The sequence below is a fragment of the Peromyscus maniculatus genome, chromosome 10 (assembly GCF_049852395.1).
Source record: "Peromyscus maniculatus bairdii isolate BWxNUB_F1_BW_parent chromosome 10, HU_Pman_BW_mat_3.1, whole genome shotgun sequence".
NCBI lineage: Eukaryota > Metazoa > Chordata > Mammalia > Rodentia > Cricetidae > Peromyscus > Peromyscus maniculatus.
In genome coordinates, this window is record NC_134861.1 from 48,055,905 (window position 1) to 48,083,845 (window position 27,941).

Sequence of the window (27,941 nt, forward strand, 5' to 3'; positions counted from 1 at the left end):
GGAGGGAGGAAGGGATGGGAGGAGTTAGAGGAGAGGGAGGGTGTACGTGATGTAAATACAGGGCTTGAAATGCTGAAGAAATTGAAAATTGAAATTGCAAGGAAAAGAATGATGCCCAGTGCCCTTCAGTGGAAAGAGGAAGACCTAGAATCTCTTTCAAGTCAGTCTGATCCCAAAGCCTATGCTGTGTGCACCGTGTGTGGCTGGGTGCTGCTGTCATGACCCACACGACCACCAGTCCTAGTTACCTGCTGCCTCCTCACTTTGTCCCCGCCTGTTTGTGCTCACCTATCTTCCTTATTCCAAACATATCATGTGACTTGCCACATGAAGGGTCTTTGCACACAAGCTGTATCCTGTCACATCCTAAAGACTACCATTCACTACGTCTTCTTGCAACTCCACCTGCTAGAAAACACAGTCTCCTCTGTTCCCTGTAGCAAGCAAGTCACTTTCGATGACATCTAAAAGCCCTTTTTACCTTTGGGGTCCCTGAGCTTTGCCCTCTTCCCCATGTTATTCATTATCTGAGGGCAGAAGCTGTGTGCCTAGGGTCATAACATAGGCTGCTATACCAGTATGTCATAGCCTCTGTGACTTAAACAACAGAAATTTATTTCTCCTAGGTCTAGAGGCTGGAAGTTCAAGACCAAAGTAGCAGAACATCTGGTTCCTGGCAAGGGCTCCCTTTATAGCCTGCAGGCAGCTTCCTTCCTGCTGTGTCATCTCCTAATGTAAGTGGAGAGGGCTCTGGGAGCTTCCTCTAGAAACAGATGCACTCCTCTCCTCACAGGGGCCTCCTTCCCAGTTCATCTCCCCAGGGTCCCACCTCTGGAGAGCATCACACCGGTGAGTAGGCCAAGCACACCAGCTTTGCAGGAACACACAGCACTAGCCAAGACCTACCAACTGCATGTGTTTCCATGCCAGGCACTCATGTTTTTCCTGTTGGTTAGAAGTACAAACCAACCCATTTAGTTACCATAGCCACCTCTTTCAGCCACCTCATCCCAACGAGGATCTACACAGGGTGACACAGGAACACAGAGAAACAGCCAATCTGTCACAGAGCTAATGGAGAAACATAGACTTGTAGGTTTCAGGAGTCACCCTCTCAATCTTGACACTGTCAAATCTCCAGACAGACCTGTGCTTCTAGACTGCATCCAGCAGAGTACGTTAATCCCAGGTCAAGATGAGTACAGGATGCAAAGTGTTGGGGAGAAGCAAACCAGCAAGGGCCAGGGAAATGCTCCATTGGTAAAGCGCTTGTCTTGCAAGGATGAAGACCTGAGTTCGATCCTCAGAACCCACGTTAAAAAAAAAAAAAAGCACACATTTGCAATCCCAGAACTGGGGAGGTAGAAACAGGCAGATCCATGTGGCCCACTGGTCAGTCCAGACTATGTAGACCAGTGAGGGACAATGTGGGGTTGGGGGGGAAAGGTAGACAGCTTCTGAGGAAAAATACCCAGGATTGTCTGACCTAGACAACACACACACACACACACACACACACACACACACACGCCTGTACACCTCTGTGTGTGTGTGTGTGTGTGTGTGTGTGTGTGTGTGTGTGTGTTGTGTATATGTGTGTATGTTTATATGTATGTATATGTATATGTACAGGTGCAATTTTTTTCTTATAAAACTCATTATCTTACAAAACACAAAGGTCTGTCTTAAGGAGCAAGCATCTGGCTTGCTTGCTTCAACAGTGATGTACAGACCTGGTAAAAGAACAGCTTTGGTTGAACAAAAAGAGCCATGACACTCCTCATCTGATGGAGTTTCAGGATACCTCAAGGTCACTCAAGGTCATTTTTTCTTCTTTTAAGCCACTTCCACCCCAAACACAGAGCTAGTTCAAGAAAGAGGCTTTTTATCAACCACAAAGCTCTGGCAACTGTTTCACTTTCCTATCTGTACTTAGAGCCTTGAAAGGCGAGTGACTTGAAAAGCAAACTGTTTCCTCCGTTGGTATTAAAATCAATGAAACTCTGAAAATCAGCCTTCCATTCATGCAAAGGTTTGCAGAGTGCCTGAGATGCTCTGAGCACTGCCATTGGCCATGGGGTACCAAGGTACAAGCCAACTTTCCCAGACAGGGAGGCAGCTTTATGAAGCATGATTCCAATTAGAACATCATCTCCAAAACGGATATAAAGAGTTGGGAGGGAACAAGCGGAGATCAAAGTGGGCTTTAGAGCTGAGGATGATCAGTAGCTACATTTGACCAGTCCTACAATATGGAGTGTGAGAGAGCTTTACAAAATATGTGACCAGGTCGCCATTCTCAATCATTATAATTAACGATATTATAAAGTACCTCCCAAGGCCTGCAAAAGACAGGAGCTAATTTGATTAGTCAGCTCTGTATCTACCATTCCCAAAGTTAACCGTTGAGATGAAAACACACTCCCTTTGTAACCCTAGGCCTTCAATAAGTAAATGTCTATTTACGTATCACAAATAAATAGGAATTTAGCTAATCTCACCTTGTTTGCTACTCGGCAACATTTCCATGTGCTAACACTTCTATTCGAGACAGAAGACATTAATTAAATAATTAGCCTTGAGCTCAGACATGTAAACAAACACAATTGATGAATTTGTTAATTGTTCTTCCCTGCTGTGGACAGGAGCTATTGTTAGCAACAGTAATAATAGCAGGGATCTGATTTCCAGGAGACTCTTTGGATTCGGGAGAAGGTAACTTCAAAGAAGCATAAAATGTTTGCTGAAAAATACGAGTTCTGCAACTGCCCTGATTATAAGCCGCGTGGATGAGAACCAGGCATGCCAGTGAACTGAAAATAGCCTAGTCATTGGATATTTGAATTTGCACCAAACACTGACAATTCAATTATTTTTGCCAGGCTCCCAGCACTCAGAAATAAAATAATTTAAAAACATTTCAAAGAAATGGCACTCTTTGAAAAAAAATCAAGCATTAGCTGCCTCCTTTTCTTCTCACCAACAGGGCGATATGATCAGAATAAAAATGAAGCTAGATGGTACAGATTGGTGTTTTAATGTTCCTGCAGGATTTCTTTATAAATGAAGTATAAATAGCAATTATCCGCAGACAAGTGTACACTGGGCATGGAAGACATATGCCTGTTGACAACAGGTTTCCAGTAGGAAATACAAGGATAACTCAAAAGCAAGCCAAAATATTTTTTCTGCTGTTTATTAACATGTCAATCACCCCTTAGTCCATAAAAATTTCATAAAATGCTGTAAACATTTCCCCCTGCTCTTCATTCACATGAAAAACTGATGATATTATTTTCTATGCTGTGTTAATGGCAATGGATGACGATGGTATTGATGAATGGTGGTGATGTGATCTGATTTTGAGATGGAGTTTCTATCACTATGAGCCTAGAAATAAGACCCAAGTAAAAGCCAGAGAGAGGGATACCAGGATTGTCAATCAAAGCCCAAGAGAAGGATACAGGATTGCCCAACTAAAACAGATCTCTGTAAATGACAAGTGTTATGATTTGAATCTAAAATTCTTCCAAAGACTTAGGGGTTAAAGGCTCAGTTACCACCTGAAGGAATTTGGAGAAGTAAGAGTTCTCACCTGAGCAATGGCTTCACCATTCAATGGGCTCACAGTTGGATAGACAGTCTGGAGGTGATGGAAAGTGCAAAAACTTTGGCTACTGGGAGTATAATTCTAATGACATGTGTGTGTGCGTGTGTGTGTGTGTGTGTGTGTGTGTGTGTGTGTGTGTGTGTGTGCGCGCACGCGCACGTGCGTGCGCGCGCACCAGAGGTTTATTTCAGGGATCTGCTTATATCGTTCTCAATTTTATTTTTTGAGACAGGGGCTCTCACTGAACCTAGAGTTCACCATTTTGATTAGACTGGCTGAACAATAAAGTACACCTGTCTCTGCCCCATTACCACTGGGATTGGGGTTACAGGTGTGTACCACCACACCTAGCTTTTATGGGAGTTCTGGGAATCTGACCTCACATCTTCTTCATGCTTGCACACTTTATCTGCAAAGTTCTCTCCCCAGGCCTGAAAAGCTTTTCTTCGTGTTGACTCTTCCCTCTTCCTTTCTTCTTCCTAGCTTCCTGCCATGACCTTTGGCAATGATGTCTCTGCCTTGCCATGGTTTTAAAAGCAATGGAATCAGCCAAATGTGGATTGAAACCTCTGCAATGTGAGCTGAAATACATATTTCCTTCTTTAAAGCATTTTGTTGCAACCAATAAAAATTAATAGGGAAAAAACGGTAAAGAATGGAGAAAAGAGTGCAGAACAAATTACCTCAGAAAAGCAGAGTATCACAAAGAAAGATATGACCGCACACAAGAAAAAGGAAGCCACAAATCTGGACTCACTGAAACTGACAATACCCTCACTATTATTTTCCATTTGCTCCAAAACTAAAGTCCAGTTTGAATGCCATCTCTTCCAGGTACTTATGGATGGACACCTGAATGTCTGTTGCCCTTACCCAGCTACATTCTATAAGATGAGGAATGTATCCACTCTGGCTCTTCAATATCCCTAAGACCTTCTTGGAGACACTCAAATATGTCTGTCAAGTAAGTTAACCAGTTAAACCACTTCTTTCTAATAGCCATAGAATCTGAACATCTTTATTGTCTAGTAGAGCTTTGCAGTTCTGCAGAAAATAGGAGATAAAATAGAGGAAGAGACTGCTGAAATCCCAGTAGCCTGGCATGTGAATAAAACTCAGGAAAACCCACCTTATTCAAGGTCCTCTTCTTCTGGCTTCACGTTTGCCTACTGACTTCAAGACAGAGAACATGTCTCTTTTCCTTAGTAAAATCATGGAGCCTTTGATGAATAAATGAATGACTGAACAAATGAGCATATGGGCACCGGGAAATAGAAGATGTGAACAGCACCCCTCTCTCTTCTCAAGATACATAGTCACCCACAAAAGATAAAACAAGACACAAACCAAGATAAAAGGCAAGACAGATTAAATTCTGTCCAAAGAAAAGAGTGACATTGACCTTCTGAGGACATTGGGGAGAGCTCTTTGGAAGAGTTGAGTTAGGCATTGAAAGGTACATCAGACATCCTTCAATCACATGAGGAACAAGGGTGTGGCAGGTCGAGAAAATGCCAGATGCTATAATCAGTAGTTGGGGTTTTGCTCTGCAAAGAGCTAGGCTCCAATGTCATGTCACTACTAAGAAGGTCAGTGACCTCATGTTATCCTTCTCTCCTTTGAATCACGGTTTCTTTACCCACAGACAGAAAGGTCACTTCTACCCTTAACAGACTCCTCAATAACTACAATAATGTATTCAAAATTTTCCCAGCAAAAGGTCTGAATTGAAGGTAAATAGTTAAAAATTTAAAGTACAGCTTAGAAACAAATCAGTAGGTATTATATTGTAAGAGGTTAAACAATAAACCCAAGAGGTACTGTCAAAACTACAAACATGTTTCACTGTCTGTGCCCTCCAAAAGCTGCCGATCTAGCTACCAACACACAAAAACACCAAGACAAGTAGAACCTGGGACTCAATGGCATCTAGAGTGCTCAGTTGTCTGCATTTGACTGAGACATTGCCAGGATGTGGAGTTTTCTGTGCTAAAACCAGGAAACCATCATGTGTCCATCCCCTGGAGGGGTACCAGCAACAAGTCCTACTAAAGATACAACACCACTCTGGCATTATGACCTGTATAATTAGGGAAGGACATGTGCATCCTGAACACTTTTACCCACAGCTATTTTTTTTTCCTATTTCCGGGACTCTGAACATTTTGTACAAGCAGATCCACTCACCTTAAAACTCAATTTGAAATAGGACCCTTAGCTTTGAATCTGAAACCTAGCTTTCTGTTGGGTACAGGCGAATGCTGTTTTTCTCATTTTGAAGATGGATAAACTGAGCTCCTCATACACGCTAAACAACTTGTTCAAATCAACGACACAGCTGGAAATAAAATCCAGTTTCTTTAGCTCCTGGTTCAGTGTGTATTGGGGGGATGTATAACACGAGCTTCAAACAGTGTTTACGTTCCATCTAACCTTAGTGGGGAATATTCCAATTAACATATCCACCTCCGGCTATTTCTCCCAGTTGAAATCCTCTACCCTTTCTGTAAAGTGCAGAAAACACTTATTTTTTTCCCTTTACTAAAGCTGGCAAGTGTGAACACTGTCTCTGGTTTCTGCTCTATACTGTGCAAGAGAAGCTTGAAATGTATTCCATTTTCTGTAACTGTTAGGCTAGGCTGTTCAGGGGTGGGAAAGATCAATCACGTATGAAAAATGCTAGGTGTCCCATTATAGGATGATAAGTTCGGCTGCGTAGCATATGCATTTTTTTGCTCTCTGAATAAATGGCAGAAGTCAGTTCCCCATAAATTCAAAATGTATATTAGAACATGAAATCATATTTTAAGTGGATTTCACATATTACTTCTCTTCATCATTCTAAATAGCAAAGATTAAGCTTGCCACTTGGTTCTTGTGGTTATCTTTCTCTTTCTTACTCTCTCTCTCCCTCCCTTCCTCCCTCTCCATCTCCCCATCCCTCCCCTCCCTCTCTCTTTCTCCCTCTCTCCCCCCTTTCCTTTCTCTCTCTATCAAAGATTAAGTGTTGGTGACTTTTATTGCTGACAAATACCTGGAAAAGGAAGAGAGAATATGAACTCTACCCATTCTCTATTCTAAACCAAGCTGATTTTCATTCAGATTATTTCTCCATCATCCAAAATGGCACCGTTACCAAACTATGAAGACAGCCCGAATACACTCTCTTTCTCAGGCCTCTGCTCCTATCATATTGAATTGCCCCATCTCCTCGCTCCTGTTTGATTTTGTCAAACATCTCACACAGGGACGGTATAGGGTGGTAGTCAATAACCAACATCCTAGAGCAAAGATCACTGAGTTCAAATTCCAGCTCTATCACTTCATCACAAACTGGACCAAGTCATCTAAATTATCAGTTTCTGTTGCTGTGGACTATAAGGCAGCAGCTCCTCTGGACAGCATCAGCTGCTGGAGCTGGTCTACCCCCATGTTCACACCAGTCAACTGTTCTGCAGTTATGATCAGGCTCCAAGTATGCTTAATCTCTCCTCCATCTCCTGTTTGTTTTCCTCCAGTTACTTGTGTCTGTAAAGTTCTTCCTCTTTTGTAGCAAGAACCACTATGGGTTCTTCCAGAATCTTCTTAGCGGGTCTTCTCTCCCTCTAAACATCTTCTCAACTCTAATTCTAATTGTCTTTCTAGAAAATTGTATATAGGCATTAAATGGTACCCTAAGTTCCCTGTATTTTTTCCTCCTAAATCATGACTTGTACATGTGAGCCCTCTCTATCACTCTTCATGTGACTGCCAGATATCTCAACGGTCCCTGGAATACAGACATCTCCCTGAATGTATTCTTTCATGACTTTTTCCTACATCGGGGAATACCAAGGCCATTCTGTTGCTTCATCCCATTTGCTGGGAAGGCATCTTTACTCTTCCCCCACCACCACCACTCACCCAAATCCATACCTCATGAGTTCTGCCTCAAAAATTGGCATTACTCCCTTATGACACCATGTGCTTCAGATGCAAGGTCAAAGGTCCCTCAGTTGGAGCTGATCAGGAAGCCTTCTCCCTGACAATTAGCTCTTGTGGTACAGAAAGCACCATACAAGGTGGCGCCTAAGGAAGGAAGGGATCAACCCAGCTATGATATCTATGAACCACACCAATGACCAGCATGGCACAATAACTTTAAGAGTGCAGTGTGGCACACATACTTGGCAGTGACCAAGAGCTCTCTTATTGGACTTACAAGACTCACTCAACAAGAGGGAAACTGTGCTGGCACTGGAAAGAGAGTCACTACACAGGGCTAGGGAAGTCATGGTTCTCGGAGGAGAACCTCCAGTTGCTACTTTACTCAGCCAGCATTCTAACTACATTCTAAATATTTGCCATTATACCCACAGATAAGTGTAGTCCTTGCTCCTCATCAAGGAAATTTCTCTTTGAAACAGAAGGGGACAATTACGGAGAACCACAACCAATCAAAATAGAGAGTGATGGAGTCCAGCCCCAAGGGATACATCAACTAAACATCCCCCACACCTAAGGCTCAAGGAACACTGTAGAAGAGAAGGAGGTAAAAAAATGTAAGAGCCAACAGTTCAGGAAGTTTGCTGTGAGACTTGTCTCCTAAGACTATCAGAAGCTATACCCATAATGTCTCACCAACATGACTGCCTAAATACGAGTTGAACAAAGACAAGAACAGTAGACATGCCCAAGTGGTTTGGGGAAAGACCATGAGTCTTCAACTCTATACACACACACACACACACACACACACACACACACACACACACACACACAAAGAAAAAAAAAGAAAAAGAAACTACAGGCAACTAAGGAATGATGAGTAAAGGAGAAATCGTCTTCTCTAGGGAAGAATACACCAACTGGCTATCCAATACTAAATCATCTGCCCTGAAAAGGTACATACAAGTAATATTGTACAGACATAGTGGCAAGTACTTATGTATTTAAGAATTTTTATGTATATGTGTGTGTGTGAGTGTGTGTATATATTTATAAAACAACAATTAATGAAAAAAGAGGCCATAGATTTGAAAAGGAGCAAGGAGGGATATATAGAAGACTTTGGAGAGAGGAAAGAGAAGGGGAAGTGATATAATTATATTACAATCTCAAAAATAAAAGTAATAATTTTAAAATCTGCAGTGTTCAAACCATCTCTCTAGCCTTCTATTAAGCCACTTTGGATTGGCCTGTCTATGTGCGAGACCATTCTAAGTGGCCTCCTTGCTTTGGCAGTAGTCCTCCATTCCCCAACTCCACAGGTGTCTTTATTATGCGTCAAGACAACTTTTTATCTGAAAACCAAAAGGCAAAGTAGATATAATCCCCTTCTGGTTTACTGCCCCAGTCCACTCCTTCTTGGTAAACTTTATACCTTGCATATACCTTATCCCAGCCTTATCAATGTCCATCATGATCCAGCCCTTCCTGGCTTCCTCTTCCTTTCTATCCTCTACACTTACTACATGCTCCACACAACACAGTCTACCCATTCCTCTTACAGTGGCTCTTCCTCTCTACCCATCACTCTAGCTTCTTGTCTCTCCCAGCACTTCCTCCACTATTCTACAATAGCCTCAAAATCTGTCACTTTCTTTCTATCTTGCTTTATTTTTGTCACATTCTTCAAGACCATTCAAAATATTGTTGGCCGGTCATTTATTATCTGTCTTCTCCAAATTCCATGGAAGGAAGGACCTTATTCAATTCGCTCTTCCATTTTCAACGTTGTAAAAGACTGGGCATATGTTATGCTCACCATTAATATCTGTTGAATGGATGGATGGCCAGCTTTTAAAATCTCTTAATGTCCTGAATTCATCCACATTACTTTGGTGAGATGCTTTGCAGGCCTAGATAATTATATTGTAATTAGTCTCAGGGAAAGGAATTTAAGTTATAAGTTAACAAGCAGATGAATGGCTGCTCTGAGGACACTGACCACTTGCCTATTACCTCCAGAGTGGAATAAATAAGCAAGGGCTGGCTGAAATTGTTGTGGGACAGCTTGGCTTAATGTAAGAAAATTGTGTTGATTTTGAAGGTCATGAATAATTGAGAGAGGCTATAAAAAAAGGTGCCAGTACTCAGTTCCTACAAGACCTGACACAAACTATCCAATTATTTGCTTTAGATGCTTCAATAATTTATTGTCATTATTAATGGGTTACAGAATATTTAATATACACAATATTTCAATCATTCTAGAATGTGCAATTTTTCATCTTGGATATCAGAATGTTTGTCTCATACTTGATTGTACATAAGAGTTAAATTGACAGCATGTTCTCTTAGTGCTATATAAAATAATGGTTCTTAATATATTGCATCTTAGACTCAATAAAGCATAACAATTCTGATAAGTCATATTTATTGAATGCTGGCTTCAGGCAAGCATGTAGAAATGTTTTCCTATTTTATTAATCTCACAATCAGCATCTGGGATAAATCACATTAGCTCTATTTTTTAAGTAACTGAGCAATAGGATGATTAAATAATTTTCTAAAGTTCTCAAGTTTATAAATGCTAAAATTCATCTTTTAATCCAGCTCTATCTAGACCCAGACCAGTCCTCATTACCCTGTTCCTGTGATAATTACTGTTAAATTGGGTTGTATACCTAAAACACAAACTATCCATCACAATGAGCCACCTAGTTGGCTTTCAGTTCCTTGAATTCTCTCTGCTCGTGTGCATTTGGTGGAACTGAAGCATGTGAACCTTCCTGCTTTCACAATTCATGTAAAATCTCTTGGAAGGCAGACTTTGGCAGGCCGAGTTTGAGGTCTGGCCTTTGAAAAGATCTGAACTCATATCAAAGGCAGCATGTTAGCTCAGAAACCAGTGGGACCCTCTAATGACAGAGCCCCCAAGGGACCACTCTCTGAGGAATGGAAAGAGAACAAAACAGCCACATTAACTCCCTGCCTTGATCTGAACTCGAGGGGTACTCACAAAAGTAGACTTTGGAAGCAGGTGGGTCTTATGCACTTGCCCAAAAATGGGAAGTGGTAGGGATGCCTTGGTTTTAAAGAATGCTCATCTAGAGTTCAAATACACATTCTTTTTGCTATGACTCAACCCAATTAACCTCTCTAAACCTTAATCTTCTAACCTGAAAGAGTCTGACAAGGACTCACTGAGCAATTTCTAGGCCATGGAGGATACATCACTGAATAAAACTGGTAAGTGGGTCTGCCTTTAATCGGCTTACATCTTCATAACTAGGTAGAACGTCTGAATATTATTTGTTGATTTGCTAAAATGTGAGGTACATCTAGTCACATGAAATATTAAAACTGGAATCTGTATCCACTTGAAAATCATGCAGAAATTCTGAGTATAGCACCAAAATGTTCTCTCTTGCCTGGATCTCCTCCCCAAGAACTTTCTTTTGTCAAGATCATGACTCAACTAGCTCTTCACCAAACAGTGAGACAACTGTATCCCCTCCATGAGAAAGAGTGAGGAGCTCTTCTTGCCTGTGCACTGCTGTGGGCCCCCCAAAGTGGTTATGTTTCACCACTCTGTGCATGATGTGAAATTCTCACTGTTACATGTGATAGCTTGGTTGCTTTGCCATCCCTTGCCAGAATAAAAGCTCCCTGAACTCAGAGGCCCCTGATCTTCATACCTTGCATTAGTCTTGCCACTTAACAGTTGCATGAATGAGCTAAGGGAAAATGAAGCTGCAATTAATAATGCTTTTAGTTCAAGGGCAAAGCTGGGGGCCTCCCAAACAAAACATTCAGACTGTTGCTACCCATAACAAATATATGGTGTGAGATCGGCAAAGGATTTAAAGACAGACTCCCAGATCGTGGGAAGACAAATCACTCTGCTTAGTTCTGAATCCTGCAAACTCTCAGAATCAAGGTTTGCAGATCACTGCACAGCGGAGATAACAAACCCACAAAGAGAGCTGGGGTATGACTGAGGGTGGAGGCAATGAACTTAGGTCTGCTTGATCAGGTAACTCCTCTGAGAGGGCAAGCGTGGGAATGAGGAGAAAAGAATTCACAGGGTTTATTTAGCCTCAGAAGAGACTTCTGACAGTATTTCAGATCTGGGGCCATTAAAACACTGAGTCATGCTGGGATTGTGGGAAGTAGGCTGACAAGGAAGGGGAATCAATGCATGAACAAGATATTTATTGAACACTTACTATATACCTAACCAGTGTCGAGTAAATCGGCTTACAGGTAAGACAAAGTGCAGCTAGAGGGAGCCCCAGGGGCCACGCTGAGGTCGGCCTTCTTTAATATTTTTATAAATGATCTAGATAGAAGGATACACCAACCTCTCCAGCTTTGCTGAGCAAAAGAAACTCTTCTGCTTCACAAAACGCTGAGCTGATTGAATATAAGGGCAGTGAGAGTTCACCACACTACCTGAAACTCAGAAACCCAGCAGAGAGACATGAGGGGGAGTGTGGAAACGCTGCACAAGAGCATGCTAGGAGGTATGCTGAGAACCCCAGGAAAGCAGGCACATCATCCGTTTGGATTGTCATACCATCCTTAGATCTGAACCAGAAGCCATGCCTAACAGAGACTGACTTGGTGGAGTTGAGGGGAAGGACTCCGGCTGGCTTGGAAGTGCCTGGCATTGTGTTTTCAAAGCCCTGGTCGGGTAGAGACATTGGAAACAAAGAGAAGCCAGCTTGGCTTCGTCATTCCTAAGACCTGAGGAGATACTGGGCTGTTTGCCAGGAAAAACAGCCAACTCCACTGAGTCTCACAACAATAGGGACAGAGAAAAGAAGGTCCGAAATCTACAGGGTGGAAGCCTCTGTCCGAAGAGAACATGTGGAAAATCAAGACATTCCTGTCACACTCAGCTAAGTCATGCAATACTTGAACAGTTGAGAACTTGGCTTTGTTGCCTATCGAAAATAAACTTGTGATTAGCTAGGTACCCACAACTCTCACATTATACTCACAAGTATATGGTAGAATTGTTGTCCATAATTGGATTCCTGTGTGTGTGTCTGTGTGTGTGTATGTGTGTGTGTGTGTGTGTTCTTATGAGAGGCTCATGCATGTGCATGCATGTAGATGCACATGTGTGTAGAGAACAACCTCAGATGGTGTCCTCTTTATTTACTTAGAGGCAGGGTCTCTCACTGCCTTGGAACTTGCCATGCTATTGAGGCTGGTAGATCATCAAACTGCAGGAATCAATCAGATCAATCATCAATCTGCCTCTGCAGCATTCTGCTTATGAGCAGGTGCCAACACAGCCAGCTTTTTTATGTGGGGTCTGGGGATCAAACTCAAGCCCTTGCGCTTTTAAGGCAACCATTTTATCACCTGCACCAGCTCCCCATGCCCTATCGTCTGATTTCTTAACTCTGAGAGGTTTCAGAGAACAGAAGCTGTAACTTAACAGCAGAAGAAAACAGCAGAAGCATGCCATCGGCAATGGACTTTTGAGAGGCCCTGGCCCTGGTAAATGCTCTCCTTCCTCATGCTAAAGCCCTTGGGAGGTGACTTCAGCAAATGCAGTAAGAGACAAACAATTGTGCCTTTTTTTCCCCAGTGCCCTTGGCTTTGAAGGGAACATACCCAGTGATACCAAACCAACTCTTCCATGGTTCTCAAACTTCCCAATGCTGTGATCTTTTACGACAGTGCCTCGTGTTGTGGTGACCCCCCAACCACAAAATTATTTCTTTGCTACTTCATAACTGTAATTTTGCTACTGTTATGAATCCTAATGTAAACATCTGATATGCAAACCCAAAGGGGTCATGACACACAGGTTGGGAACTGCTGGCCTGGCAGAAGGCAGTGGCAGATGTGTGGTGTTGAACACTCAAAACACAAGATAACAATTCTTGTGGGAGGATGCGTGACCATGAGAAAAGTTTGTCAAAGCACCAGAGATAGACTCCAGAGAAATATCTCTGAAGTCCCATGGACTGTCCTAAATCAGGAGACCGTGACTTCCAATTGGGGTAGCTTAGTGGACACATCTGAAGCACTTGCATCCTAATGGCCTTCTTCTTTCTTCCCCAGATTGGTTGTGGGTGTGCTCACTTCCAAGATTTCCTCCCAGAATGCCCAACTCACCACCTCCCTTATCTCACCCTTCAAACCACAGCTCAGATTCCATATGAAAAGAGCCAAACTTTGAAGTAAGACGGATGGAGACTCTGATGGCAGAACAGTTACCTATGGGATGTGTGCCTAGAAAAAACAAAAACAAAAAAACAAAACATTCGACTCCCCTGAGCCCCGGGTTCCTGACCTGGAAGACGAAGCTAACACGATCAACTTCATAGCTGAGGTTGTCCTAAGAGATCCGGGACGTAATAGAGAATGGAGATTGGATAGGCAGCAAAGAAAGGGGCTTTGATTTTGTTGAGGATAAACTACCAAGAGGGAGCTTAGAGAAGAGGCAGCTTGCAGAGGTTCCGAGGGCAAATTCCAAAGTCAGAGATGGGACGGGCAGGGAACTGTGGTTTCTCTGAGTAGACACCACCACCGCAGGCATTGGAGGACACAGAGGTGGACAGAATTTACAGCCATTCTCTCGTGAAGTTTCCACTCCTATGAAAGGAAATGGACTTCGGAGGCATCTGGTCTGAGCAGGAACTCCAGCTCAGCCATGTTCTAGCAACTAGTCTTGCTGCCAGAGACTCAATCTCATGGGAGCTGTTTCCACAACCGTAAAGTGAGATTACTGTGGTCGAAATAGGAAATGTTCCTCATAAGCTCAAGTGTTGGAACACTTGGTCCCCAGCTGGTGGTCCTGTTTGAGAAGCTTGCAGGACCTCTAGAAAGTGGAGCCTCCCTGAAGGAAGTTAGTCACCGATCGGGAAGACGGGTGCTTGGTGCTTTACAGTCCATCCTACAATCCTTCCTGTTTTTTCTTCTGCGTAATTGTGGATACAATGTGACCAGGTGGCCTCCTGCTCTTGCCTCATGCCTTCCTCATCTGCTGTCATGTCTTTCCTGTCATGATGGATTGTATACCCCAGGAACTGTAAGACAAATTAGCCCTTTGCCCCTTAAGCTGTTTTCGGTGGGGTATTTTATCACTGTAACAGAAAAGTAACTTAGACAGCCACCTTGGGTAGTTGTTATGAAGAGCAAATGGGATACATATGTAAGGGACCTGTCATACAAGCAAATGTCTTCATAAAAGAAACATCCCTTACTTCCTTTTTAATGTATTTTCTGCCATGCCAGAAATGCCCCAGTGTTTATTACATTTTTTTCTCTGAAAGTACCAATGTGTGTACAGCAGACAGAGTATATTTTCTCATAACCCTTCCTGAAAAATGATATTTGACACAGTACTGCTGTCTGTGCTCTGCTCTGAGTGGGTATGATGGCTCACATGCAACGCTCTTCATTTCTTTCTGAAAAAAAAAAAATCAAGGGCCTAATGATTTGAACAGTCTCTGGCCTGCATGATCAACAGCGACGCCGATTTGTGTATGTTTCTACTAAATTATGTGCCGTGCTAGATAAAAGATTTGTTTTGAAAAACAGCCACTTCCAAAAATAAGGGCGTTTATCAATTCCAATCATTCTTATCCAAAATTAGTTGTCAAGTTTCAGTGGCTGAAATGAATTTAACCACATAAATTCAGGACTTCGGCTGAATGGCTAATGTGGCCTGGAAGACCCAGCTCCTCAGCATGGCCGGGGTTCACCAGCAACGTTTAATATCAGCACTTTTGTGTTATAATAGAGCCTATTAACAACAGTTGACTGACATTAGGTGTAGTCCAAGTAAGCTTCAATTAAAAAATATGCTGACTTCTCAAAAATTAAGAAGTGGTCCCACATTCACTGAAGGGAAATTGGAATAATTACTGTAGTGTGAGGAAACTAAGTCACTTGCCTAATAGACAGCAATATGTTTTCCCCGCCACAAAAGCCAGCAAATACATTACGATGCTGTAGCAATATTGATATTCATAAAATCTCATTAGGCCAACTGGAAATCAAACATTAGCCAATCGTGCTCCTCATTCCTACTTACAGATCAAAGTTAAATACAGGCGTTAGCCAGTTAGAAACAAAATTGAATTTGAGATCCGCATGGCTCTCATTAAGTAGCACTCTATTAGGCTGTGTTTAAGAAGAACAGCCCACAGGGAGCTTTTTCCAAACCAATGAAAAGACCTCCTTCCCCTATCAGTCTTGAAATACCATGCCTGTTCATTTAGATAAACACATTGGAAAGCAGTGTAGGCTTCCATTATCCTACCTCCTCTCCCCTGCTCTTTTCACCTGATGCTGTCTTTTCACAGCAAAATAGAAATCCTATTGGAATCAAATAATCCTCATTTTCAAAATAAACATCTCTACATTGTGCTCCATAGTACAGCCAGCAGCGATCCTCCTTGCATCCTTATTTCCGGCTCCTGACACGAGCTCTTAATTAAAAGGGAAGACGAGCAAATGGATTTGAACAGGTGTGAAGAGCACTCTGAGCCCTCATGCAGAGGAAACCACAGGTGAGTCCATTTGTACCCCATCAAGCTGGAGCTTGGGATAGAAGCCGACCTAACCCTGCTCTCCCTGGTGGCTAGGAAAGAGCCAGAGGTCCGGGAGACCATGCCTTAACATTCCAATCAGCAGCAGCGCAGAGCAACAAAGGCACAATGTGTCTCCCTTCGCGCTGAGATGGCTCGCCACTTCTCCTACATCATTTAGAGCCCACAGCAGCGGACAATGGCACAAGGTCAACAGGACAGAAGTGACCCCTAGAGATGGACAGCTCTGAGCTAAGCTCAACCTCTGACTGTGTCTCCACAGTGTCATAGATACATATAAGTACTAGTGCGCACCCCATATGTGCCATCTAGCTGGTTTACACAAGTGAGAACAAGCAGAGAGGAGTTGGTTTGATTTTGTTAGACTCCTAAATTAGTAGCCTGAGAGAATCTGTTTTTAAAGACGAGGGGAAAAAAATGGAAAAGAGAATCTGCTATGAGGGAAGACTCCAAGTCCCTCTAATTTCTCTGATGTCACTACCAGTGGTAGTTATGGCAGCTTGGAACGGAATAGGAAACATGCAAACACGTCTCCAGAGCCAGCAGCACTTTACAGCACCACTGCGGGCTCCCTCTCTCATTGCACACACACATAAAAGATGGAAACTGATCAGAAAGACGCAAGAGCTGAACCCTAGAGCTCGGTCAACAACCGAAAGCTAGACTAACAAATCACTGCACCTGAGGAGAGCTCAGCTTAGAAAAGGAGCCTCAACATTTGTGAGCCCATAAATCCATGCCTGGATTAATAAATGACTATTGAAAGAGGCAAATTTCCCACAGGGTAAAATTTCCAGTAATGACTGGGTATGTGTTGGCTGTGAGGCTGTGGTAAGCAAGCAATGGTTGTACATGGTGACTCTTTCCCAGGTCCGAAGAGGAGCCCCACTCCAGGGTCCATTAAAACACTTAACCACGATTCCCTGTGGTATGGTCATTGCAGCAACTTGAATGGGTTGTCAACAAATGTTTCACAATGAGCATTTGATAAGGCCATCCACCATGTGAGGACCGTCTCTCCCTACCATTCAACTGACTGGTGAAAGACCAGACTCCACAGCTGCTAAAGAGAGAAAGAACACTTCATAAACACCATGTGGCAGGTGGCACTCCCCACGATCTGATTCCAGCCCCAACAGTTCTCCACTGAGTGGTGGTGAAGGGTGACAAGTCTGTTAGTCCCTCGCAGCTGGAGGTGGAAGAGGCAGCAGCTTCAGCTTGAGTGTGTCTGCACCCAGCAGGAAAGAGCTCCTAAAACTGCAATGTTAAACGCCTTGGGTATTGACAGAGCAATCCATGTGGCAGCTAAGTGGACATTAATGTACTATAAAGTACCTGTTGGAGCTGCACAAACGAAATTATTTTCCCTCCTACCTATCTACCAAGAGGGTATAATCTACTGAGGGGAGAAAAAAAAATCTTGATTTTTAAATTGAGCTAAATCGCAATGTCACTACAGGAAAGGGGCCCAAGTGAGACTCTCATTGGTGAAATGAAATGTTATATTGAACTCCTGGGAGCTCCCTCAGTTCCCATCCCCACTACAACAAAGCCAGGGGTGGATCCCAGAGGCTCACACCCAAAGCAGAGACTTGGAGTTCAAATCTTCATCACTCAGACCCCATTAGCACAAATAGCTACTTTCTGTTTCACAGAATCATGATGCTATCTCAGTTTTACTAGGGACCTCTAAACCCATTGCTCCTTCGGTGCCTCATCCATCACTACAGCATCCCCGACAACAGATTTTCTGCTTTTCATTGGGGCAAGGATCTCACTACCTGTCAAGGTCCTGTCCAAGAATACCATGCCCTTGCCCCACGCCACTCCGCTGATCTCACATCTTGATCTCCCTTCACGGTAGCTAGCTGACCTCTTTCCTGCCTGTGTTTAATGTAAATTTACAAATGACTCTTAAGAAAGCCTTCTTATGGTGAGCAAGTCATTTCACAAGAGCCTCTCTGCTTCCTATGGCGCATAATATTAGCAGGAGATGCATGTCCATGTCTATGCAATGGTAAACTTTCTATCAGTGGCTCTTTGTTTAGAGTATACTATTTGAACTGGAACCCAGGGCTTTGTGTCTACTATACAAGCAGTCTATTGAGCTATATCCCCAGATATCAACTCTCTTTTTAAGGTTGACTTTGAGTATGGAAAATACAATGGCATTATATATACATATATATTATGTATCTATGTGTGAATATAGTAATGGAAAAGTCTTTGCTCTCTCTTGCTTCTCACTTAGGCACTGGGTGAGGATTTCCAAAGCTCATGTGAAACTCATGTGTTCATCTCGTCTTCTGCACAGGGACGGGCACAGTGCTTCCCTTATGGGAGGTGTTCACAACAGGCCAGGAAGTATCCTATGACTGTGTCCTAAGCTCATAGGGAGGACAGAGCAGAAGAATGCCTCCAAGCATCCGCTCCTACTGCAAAATCTATCCTCTCCAATTAGCAAAGAGTGTAAAAGCTGCTACTGAACTCCCAAGGCCTCCCAATACTCACTACAGCAGAACAAGAAACAAAAGAAAATGCCCGAAAACCCTTCTACCTACAAAGAAAGGGAGCAACTCATGAGGAATCCATTCATGTTTGAATTTTGCATTTGTACACATGCTTGTTGGGTATTGAGGCTACTTTGAGGCATCACACACAATGAACCCCCTGGTTTTGTTACCCAACAGACTGGGGTCCACAAATCTGTCTCCCTGCAGGCTTCTGAAAGCTGAAAGCCTGGGAATGTGCTCACGGGTTGAATGTGAAAGAGATGAGAGCCTGGGGGTTTCCATGTAATCTTCCCCTCTTTTGGAGGACCTTGTGTCCCAGCTCTGGCTTCTCAGTTTCAGCTTCTCAGTCCGTTTCTCACGGGCAGACAGTTTATCCGTTGAAATCAATATGTAGGAAATCAATAAAATGCAAACACGGCACTTTACCTTTGCTGGTTTAGACTTTCTCCCTGCAATCCTGAAAACACTGCAATGTTTCCTTCCCTCAGCCCCATGTGACTGAGAGGCCTCCATTTTCACCTTCCTACCATGCTCCTGGCTTCAATGTGAAGCCGCTTTAGAGATCAGCTAAGGAAAAAACCCAGGGATCCTATGTCCTGGATTTGTGCATATATTAAGTTTTGAGCTCTCCACTTTGGTAGCTTTGAATTTCCCCCATTAGACCAACAGAAAACCTGCAGAAGGACGTAGATGTGACCAGATTGGTAAAGCCGCCCTCACAGACAGCCTACAATGACAAGTTGACTGAACTGACTGTGCCTGCAGACCAGTGGTTCCCAAGCTTCCTAATGCTGCAACCCCTTGATACAGATTCTCATGCTGTGGAAGTTATTTGCATTGCAGCTTCGTAACTGTAATTTCACTACTGCTATGAATCGTAGTGTAAATATCTGATATGCAGATGGTCTTAGGTGACCCCTGTGAAAGGGTCATGTGACACCCCCCAGGGGTCACAACTCACAAGTTGAGAACCATGGTTGTAGGCACTCAAGCAGAAGGTTGACAGAGTGTCATGAAGCAGGTAAGATGCTAACACTGGGTTGATCGAAGACATCATCAAAGCCCCCTTCAGTCCCGAAATTCTGTTAGACTGGAGGCGGCAGATAAAGAAGATGGTATAGAAGCAGAACCATGGAAATAAAAGCTCACTCCCTGAAGAAATTTGCAGAAATACTTAGAAAAGGCAGGCAGCCAAGAATTATATGAACTGAAGGCAAGGACCTGAGGCCTGAGAGCATGAGCATCAATGGGACTCCATCTAAACCCAGCAGATCAGTTCATCAGAAATACCACAGTGTGTGGACAGAGACTACCTCCGTATGTTGGTTAGACATCTTGGTTAGAATTGGGTTCCAGTAACATGCCTGCCAATCATTCAAGTAGGAGATACCTTGGAGGATACATGGGACAGCATTTGAAAACCGATGCAGACTCTGATCCTTGCAAAGCTTTTAGTACATTGCAGCTCACTTTTATTAGTTTTTATTTCACTGAAATGTCTAATTTTCTAGATCATCATTATGGAAAGGAACTATCAGCTGTTCCCTGTCACGTCTAGTTTTCATATCAACTTGGCACACGCTAAAAGCCGTTTGAGAGGAGTATACCTCAATTGAGGGAATGTCTCCATAAGACTGGGGTGTAGGCAAGCTTATAGGGCATTTTCTTAATGAGTCATTGATGTGAGAGGGCCCAGTCCATTGTGGGTGGTGCCTGGGTTGTTCTATATGTAAGCAGGCTGAGCAAGTCATAAGGAGCAAGCCAGTAAGCAGCACTCTACCATAGCCTCTGCATCAGCTCCCATCTCCAGGTTCCTGCCCTGTTTGAGTTCCTGCCCTGACTTCCTTCAATGATGAACAGTGATATGGAAGTGTAAGCCAAATAAATGCTGTCCTCCCCAAATTGCTTTTGGTCTTGATCACAGCAATAGAAACCCTAGCTGAGACATCCTCCAAAAACTATACTAAAGAGGGTGACTCCAAATAAAAAATGCCAAGCTTTCTGTACCACAGAGCCAATTCATAGGACACCTCTTACATACTGTATCAATATGTGACTGAGAGGACTCCCAGATAGACACATTGCTACTGTAGGGAACAGCTGAATGGTAACTCCACATCAACCAGCATCTGGCATCAACAATGCATGAAGCTCGTTAGATCCACTCTGACAGGGCTGTGTGGACTGTAGTCACTTTCATTTCTGTCTCTTTAGAACCATGGGTCTTGAGTTGATACTCACTTTACGCTTAGAAAACATTTGGGTGCCTTGAAATTTGGAGTTACGCCAACAACAACAAAAACCTCAATCTGTCAAAGAAATGTAGCCAAGCCACCCTGAGATGGTCATGACAGAGACATAGGGCACATCTGCTCCATACACCTGAGTCAACATGTCACTGCCCATAATGACTGGGTCATAACGCTAATTGCAGATCAAGGGCTACATGACTGGGATATATAACAGGATCAGCCATGCACTTGACTTAGTCCTATGGATGAGAAAGAGACAGAAAATGAATCTTTCGTAGCCTCTTCTGCTTTACTGATATTTTCCAATTAAACCAGATTCCAATTACCCAGGACAACCATCAAATACACAGACATGGGGACAGCTGTTGAATCGCCATCAGGAGGTCAGGCAGAAGACCACCGAGTCTGTATCTTAGCCGGCACTCCAGATCATTCACAAGATCAAGCATGTTTGCAGACCTGTGGCATAGTGGGCAAGCCACCAGTTGGTGACTTAGTTTCTCAATAAGCATTCATCAAAGGCCTAGGTTCATGTTCCCTGGGTCCCCTCTTAGTCCTTCTGGCCTCTGTGTAATGTAGAGATGTCCATGCCTATCTTTTGGTATTGTTGTTTCAAGTTTCAGTCCGCATACAAAGTAGTGGATATCATTATGACTTTGTTTTCTTTCTGAGGCAGGGTGCTGTGTAATCCAGCTACCCTTATGTGTAGTGAAGGATGACTTTGAACTTTGATCCTTTAGCCTCTATCTCCCCAGTGCTAGTATTATAGGTATATACCACCATACCTGAGTTATACTGTGCTGGGGATCAAACCCAGGACTTAGGTTTCACGTATGTTAAGCAAGCACTCTACCAACGGAGCTACATCCCTAGCCCATGATATTTTCATATGTCTGTAGTACTATACGTGGCTCATTCTCACCCTCACATCACCCATCCATCTTCATACAGACAGCAAAGTCCAGGGAGGAAAGAGAACTACTCCAGAATTCTAGCCCAAGCTGGAGGACTCCTCTTAAGATCTTTTCCATGACCCTGGGGTTGCCTTGGGAATCTAAACCACACTCTCATCCAGCACTCCTAAACCAATAATCCAGGTTTCCATTTGAGACGCCTCATGTGATCTCCCCAGACTAACTGGGACATGTCTTTCATAGTTGCAAAAGGCAGCTGCCTTCCAGATAGGATGGCACGGGCTAAAGATGGCACTTTGCCCAACACGTGGCCTCTTTAGACATCCTGTGAAAATACCCTAAGAATGTTCTTACAAAGTGTTTATTTTCTCGGGTAATACTAAATACAAATGTTGTCTCTCTGGAATCTTGTAACACGGAGTCTAGCATATAACTTTATAAAAGTAACTGCTGCCTACACACAGCTTCCTAGAGAGGCCTAGCTATATATATCATTAGTTCACAAGCTTCACTGTTGGGTAAAAATGCCATTAGGAAACGTATCATTTACCCAATAGACAGAAATGGACCCCAAGAAGCTCGTCCAGTCTAGCAGGTAATTATGGGGAAACCCTGCATTATTTACTGGAAAAGATGGAAGGCCACCCTGGGAGGCAGGAAGCCCTCCCCCTCAACACACACACACACACACACACACACACACACACACACACACACACACACACACTTTTCCATATAAGAGAAGATTCTCATTTGTTGTTGAGTTCATTCTGATTTCTGGTGACACTTTTGTATCTTTCTGTTGCTTTTCTCAAATTGTGCACATAGCAAATGGCCTCGGGTTATGCATAAATAATGAATATTAAAATTCCCTTGAATTCCATTTACAAATCTACCTACTGGAAGAGAATGTATAACCCCCAGAATCTCTTCATTTCATGACCACATGGATGACAACTAACACAGGCAGCTGATAGGGTCCTCTCACCTCACAGAGCCTTTGGGAGTGGAGGATCCAGAATCATAGGCAACTGTCTCACTGTCACGGGCAGCCGAACTGGGAGTCACAACTACAACAAGATGAGTAGCAAGGCTTAGCTTTCACTGTACCCATCTGGAGTATGAAGATTTTCTGAGCTAGGACATTTTCTTCTCTGGTCTCTAAAAAACCACTACTCTGAGCTTAGCAACTGTAGCATAGCTAGAGAGCATATCTGTGTTCCCAGGACCTACCTTAGTTTCCAGACATCTTGGGATGTGCAGTGGTGTGTGTGCACACACACACACAGCAGGTCTCTGCTTCTGCACTTCTGGCATCCTACAACTTGGTCACTTTTTTCTCATCCTTGTCCCTAACATAAGCACAGCATAGATGTTGACAGAGCTACCTTTTAAACTGGTAGTTTCTTTCTCTGTGTTTTAGAAATTGCTTCAAATGACTTATTTGACCTATGTAAATACAAATAGTCTTTATTTCTTGTGTTCCTTCTGGTTTCCTAAAGTCCTGTCAATAAAGGAAAACTTGTAATGTAAGGCTAGGGGTGTAGTTTGGGGGTAGAGCACCTGTCTGGAAGCATGTGATGTGAAATGCCTGGTTTCCGTCTACCAGAACTGCAAAATTCGTACTGCTGATGCATAAAGGTATATAAAAAAGAGTTTTCTTGGAAGAACATGTAATGCAAGAAGCAGCTGCAAAGGTAGAGTAGGGTAAACACAAGCCATGAGGCACTGTTTAAAGTAGAAGAGGTTTGTGAATATTAACAGTAGAGCAGGGCAGCATGAAAACAGAAAACAACTTGGGCGTGATGTTACGCTCCTATAATCCCAGCACTTGTGAGACAGAAGCAGGAAGAACAAGAGTCCAATGACAGCTTTGTCTACACAACAAGTCAGAAGATGCTGTCTATACCCCTGCCCTGGCCTGTAGCAGAGGAGGCTTTGTTTGCTAGGAGAGGGTTGACAGCAAAGTCAGGCTTCCATGATCTCTATGTGCATTTCTGTGGTGCACACTCCCACAAAGAAATGCATACTGGTCCTCACTATGAGCACCCTACTTAAGAAATAGGAAAAAATGTGCCACCAGGGTGCTGGCATATGACTCTAGAGGACGAATCAAACTATTTCAAGTAATTTTGACCTCTCCACTGCCTCTAAATACTTCTGAGTTTTCATTTGTAGACAAGGAAATTGGCTGACTTGTGCAAGGATGCAAAATGTAGATTCTTTTCATTTTCTGTAATTGTTGTTTACATAATCTGATAAGGCTATGTAAGTGTAAACAAAGAAACAAAGAAAGAAGTTAAAGAAAAAGAAATACATACAGAATCTATTCCATTGAAAGTGTGTTTTCCATAGACAGGAAGCATGTGGCCTTATGCTGGACACACCTTTGTGGGGCATGGGGAAGAGCCAAGGGCCATAGTGCTCTTATTTGCCAACTTCCTCAGAGAAGACCTCAGATAAAGAAGAACGGTAATATTGAGGTTCAATACCTTCAAAACCCACATGTTAAAAACAGAACTGGGCCAAGGAGTAGAGCCCAAAGAGGAAAGCTCAAAACAGGGACCACAGGCGAACACCTCAGGTCACTACCAATATGCCAACCGCTCTGCTGCCTCAACACCAGTCAATCAACTCCTGCAAGGTGGGGTTTGGGCAGGGTCTTCAGGCCACTGAAGAATTTGGGAGCAAATCAGTGTCTAGCTAGTTAACAGGCATTCTTTTTTTTTTTTTTTTTTTTTTTTTTTTGAGACAGGGTTTCTCTGTGTAGCTTTGCGCCTTTCCTGGAACTCACTTGGTAGCCCAGGCTGGCCTCGAACTCACAAAGATCTGCCTGCCTCTGCCTCCCGAGTGCTGGGATTAAAGGCATGTGCCACCACCGCCCGGGGTTAACAGGCATTCTAAGATACATAAGTGACAAGACACAGTTACACATCTGTACCGAGTTTGCCTCCAGAGGGAGTGTGCTAGCAGAGAAAGCAGTCATTATCATGACCACTGGGACATCTTGGAACACAAATAAGAAGTGAGACATGAGTAAATACCCCTCATGCAGAACTGCATAGATTGCATTCCTAGGGAATCATCTACAATTCTGAAAGTTGTGTCCTGGATTGGATACCTATGCTCCACAAACTACAAGCAGGGAAGCCTCGGGGGGAAACAGTGGGAAACAGTCTTGGCAGGAGGATTTGGGTTAAAGGGTGGCCTCTAAAAACATATATACAAGAGGCACCACTGTTCTCTATGACAACACATTCATTTTATTAAGCACTCTCTACTTGCAAGTCCCTGAGATTTAAAGGAACACCGAGTCCATGCTTTCCAGAGCCCATAGGAGGAAAAAGGAGCAAAGAAGTCCATTTGCTAGAGGCTGCATGCTATTCTGGTCCGTGTCTATACTTTAAAACAATGTGCACAAAGGGTTAAAACCACAAGTTCTAAATGGTACTTTCCTGTTAGTGGGGTTTCTTTTACCTGCATTACTCAAATTACGCTATAAACATATATGAGGCTGTATAGTAGGGGGAGGGGGGAAACACAGAATGTATTGAGTCCTTCCTTGGAAGAGCTAACTAATAGTTTGAGGACCTTTATTATTATTCTTTTTAATCTGACTTTGGACAACAACACAGCATGCTCTCCAATCTTACTAGAAGTAGTTAACTGTAGGGGGGAAAAGTTGAATATTTCTTGGAGAAGATTGTCCATTTCTACCTGCTAATGCACACTCTAAAATGACCATTTATATGCACAATCATTTACCTGATGCATAATACTTAACTCGAAAATTATCACTAAGAGGTACTGCCAGCACCCACATTGGAGCACAGGGTTTGGTGCGGATGCTAAAGCGTTTCTACGGATAATGAGGCACTCCAGAAAGTGCCCTTTGTTAGACAATAAAAATAAATGATTTCAAAAGCCATCAACCGGTGACGAACAAATACATTTTATTGCAAAGCTGTTGTAGATTTGGAAGGTAAGCTCATATTTCACTACAATGGGTCTGCTTTTCTCTCCTGCTTTTGTTTCTTTTTTAATCACAAGCTACTCAGCATTTGCGCCATTTGCTTATCTTCCTTTTATTAATAATAAAAGAGCCGCTGCCATTTATGGGGCTTTTCTTTGCACTAGAAGTAGGCTAAGTGGTTCGGACTCATGGTGTATATTTTGTGACGAGTTCTCTTTGCATCACAGCTATGACAGCTGAAGGGCTAGTACATCACCACCTTGTTACACATGATGATGCTAAGGCCTGCGGAAGTGACTGCTGTGACTTGCCCAAGGTGATGTATTAGCCAGGTGGTTGGAAGAGACTGTGAAAAATGGCCATAATACTGCCCTCCACAATAACCTCCCCCCTCCGCAGTGTAATTTTAGCAGCATTCATCCAACCTGGCCATGCCACTTGCTTTGATATACCCATTTGTCCAAAGAAGTATTGTGCCAGCTCTGGAGTCTTTGGTTCTTTCATGCCACAAGAAGAAGCCCAGATATGTGGGCCTATCTCCTTCAACACAGGTAACGCCTAGCCAAGAATCAAGTGAAAATCTACCAAATCAACCATCAGCTACCTAAAACTCTGTGCCTACACCCAGATAAAATAAGACCAGATTCCAGAACCATAAACTCATGAGAGACATAAGATACTATTTTGAGTACTGAATTTTTGGAATGTATGTTACACAGCAAGTGCTAGCTAATACATGTCACTGCTGAAAGCAAAGTTGCCTTGTATGTTTTATTTCTTACCAAAAAAAATCTAGAATTGACTTGTAATTAAAAGCCAAAAGTTGGGAACAGGTGAGTTAAAGTAACATAAAGATATAGAAACACATTACTATTACTATTTGATTTAAATAATCAGAGTGCTTTCTGTCTCTATGTCTGTTCTCTGTCTCTCTGTCTTTCCCTGTGTGTGAATTTGTGTGTGTGTGTGTGTGTGTGTGTGTGTGTGTGTTACAAGGACCATCCTGTCATTCTATCAAAGAGTGATGACTCTAGAATTTACCATTATTCTTGCCCTCAATAATTAATTTTTCTTTACATTGAGTGTCTGCACCTGCTCTGGCTACAAGCCCAGTTTGATCTTTGAAAACACAATGAGCATGAAAAGAATATCTGCTGCCATTTATATACAACAACACTACAGTTTAATGAACATTGCATTAAACCAATATTCTTCGAATCCTATTCATTTATACATCATTGATATGACTTTTGCCAATATACAAACTACCTATATTATCATAATTCAGTGGATGTTTTTCTTTAAATAAAATTTAGTTTGACTCCTACATTTCACGCTGCCTAATAATAAGCAGGAGCCATGAGATAATTTATTTTATAAAGTAGTTATATTTTAGACATTGCTTAAAACTTCAAAGTGTGTGTATTTGTCTATGTGCCATTTAAAATCACTCTCTGGGTTTCGGGCTTAGAAATGCTGCTTCAGCCATGTTTGGTGTCCTTCAACTCCTTATATTCCCAAGACTTCCCAGGCCTTTCTCAGCTGTAGGGAACTCAGGTAGTGAGAATAATTCACTGGTTACTTACTTTAGCTGTGCCTATCTGTGCTATTTGGTTTGCACTGGCAACTGAACCCAATACAGAATCACCTGGGAAGAAAGTCTCATTGGGTGATCATTTGGATCAGGTTGGCTTGTGGGCATCTCCGTGGAGGACATTATCTTGGCTGTATTACCTGATGTGGGAAGATACAGCCTCAAAGTGAGTGGTACCATTCACTGGGTTTGAGTCCTGGATATCTTAAGACTAGAGCAGCTAGGTTTGCATGCATGCATTTCCCTCCTACTGTGTGATGTGACTAGCAGTTCCAATTCCTGCCTGACATCCCCACAATGATGGGCTGTCACAGGGAAGTGTGAGCCAAACGAACTATTTCTCTTTCAAAGTCGCTTTTTTGGAGGTGTTTTATCACAGCAACAGAAACAGAATCAGGATACCTGCCATCTAAAGAATTGTGTGTAACTGTAACTGTGAGTCCAGAATGACTCTCCACTGGCTAGTACTCATGATCTGAGAGGCCAGCTTGAAGTTGGGCATAGTAAATGTCACTAGGTCCTCTGATGACTCTCTGGCCAGAAGACTGTTTCTGACTGATAATTCCCTATCCACATGGGCCA

The 27,941-nt window shown here is 42.9% G+C and overlaps 1 protein-coding gene and 1 long non-coding RNA gene across 3 annotated transcripts in view; one reads left to right on the forward strand and one right to left on the reverse strand.

Annotated features, from left to right (window-relative positions):
* The window catches only part of Ppargc1a (PPARG coactivator 1 alpha), a 642,727-nt gene that overhangs the window by 350,604 nt on the left and 264,182 nt on the right, over positions 1 to 27,941 (reverse strand). The window lies entirely within an intron of this gene.
* LOC143267517 (uncharacterized) lies at positions 4,100 to 19,051 on the forward strand. Its single transcript, XR_013042654.1, has 2 exons — positions 4,100 to 4,574; positions 18,365 to 19,051. It is a non-coding gene; the product is annotated as an uncharacterized LOC143267517 (long non-coding RNA).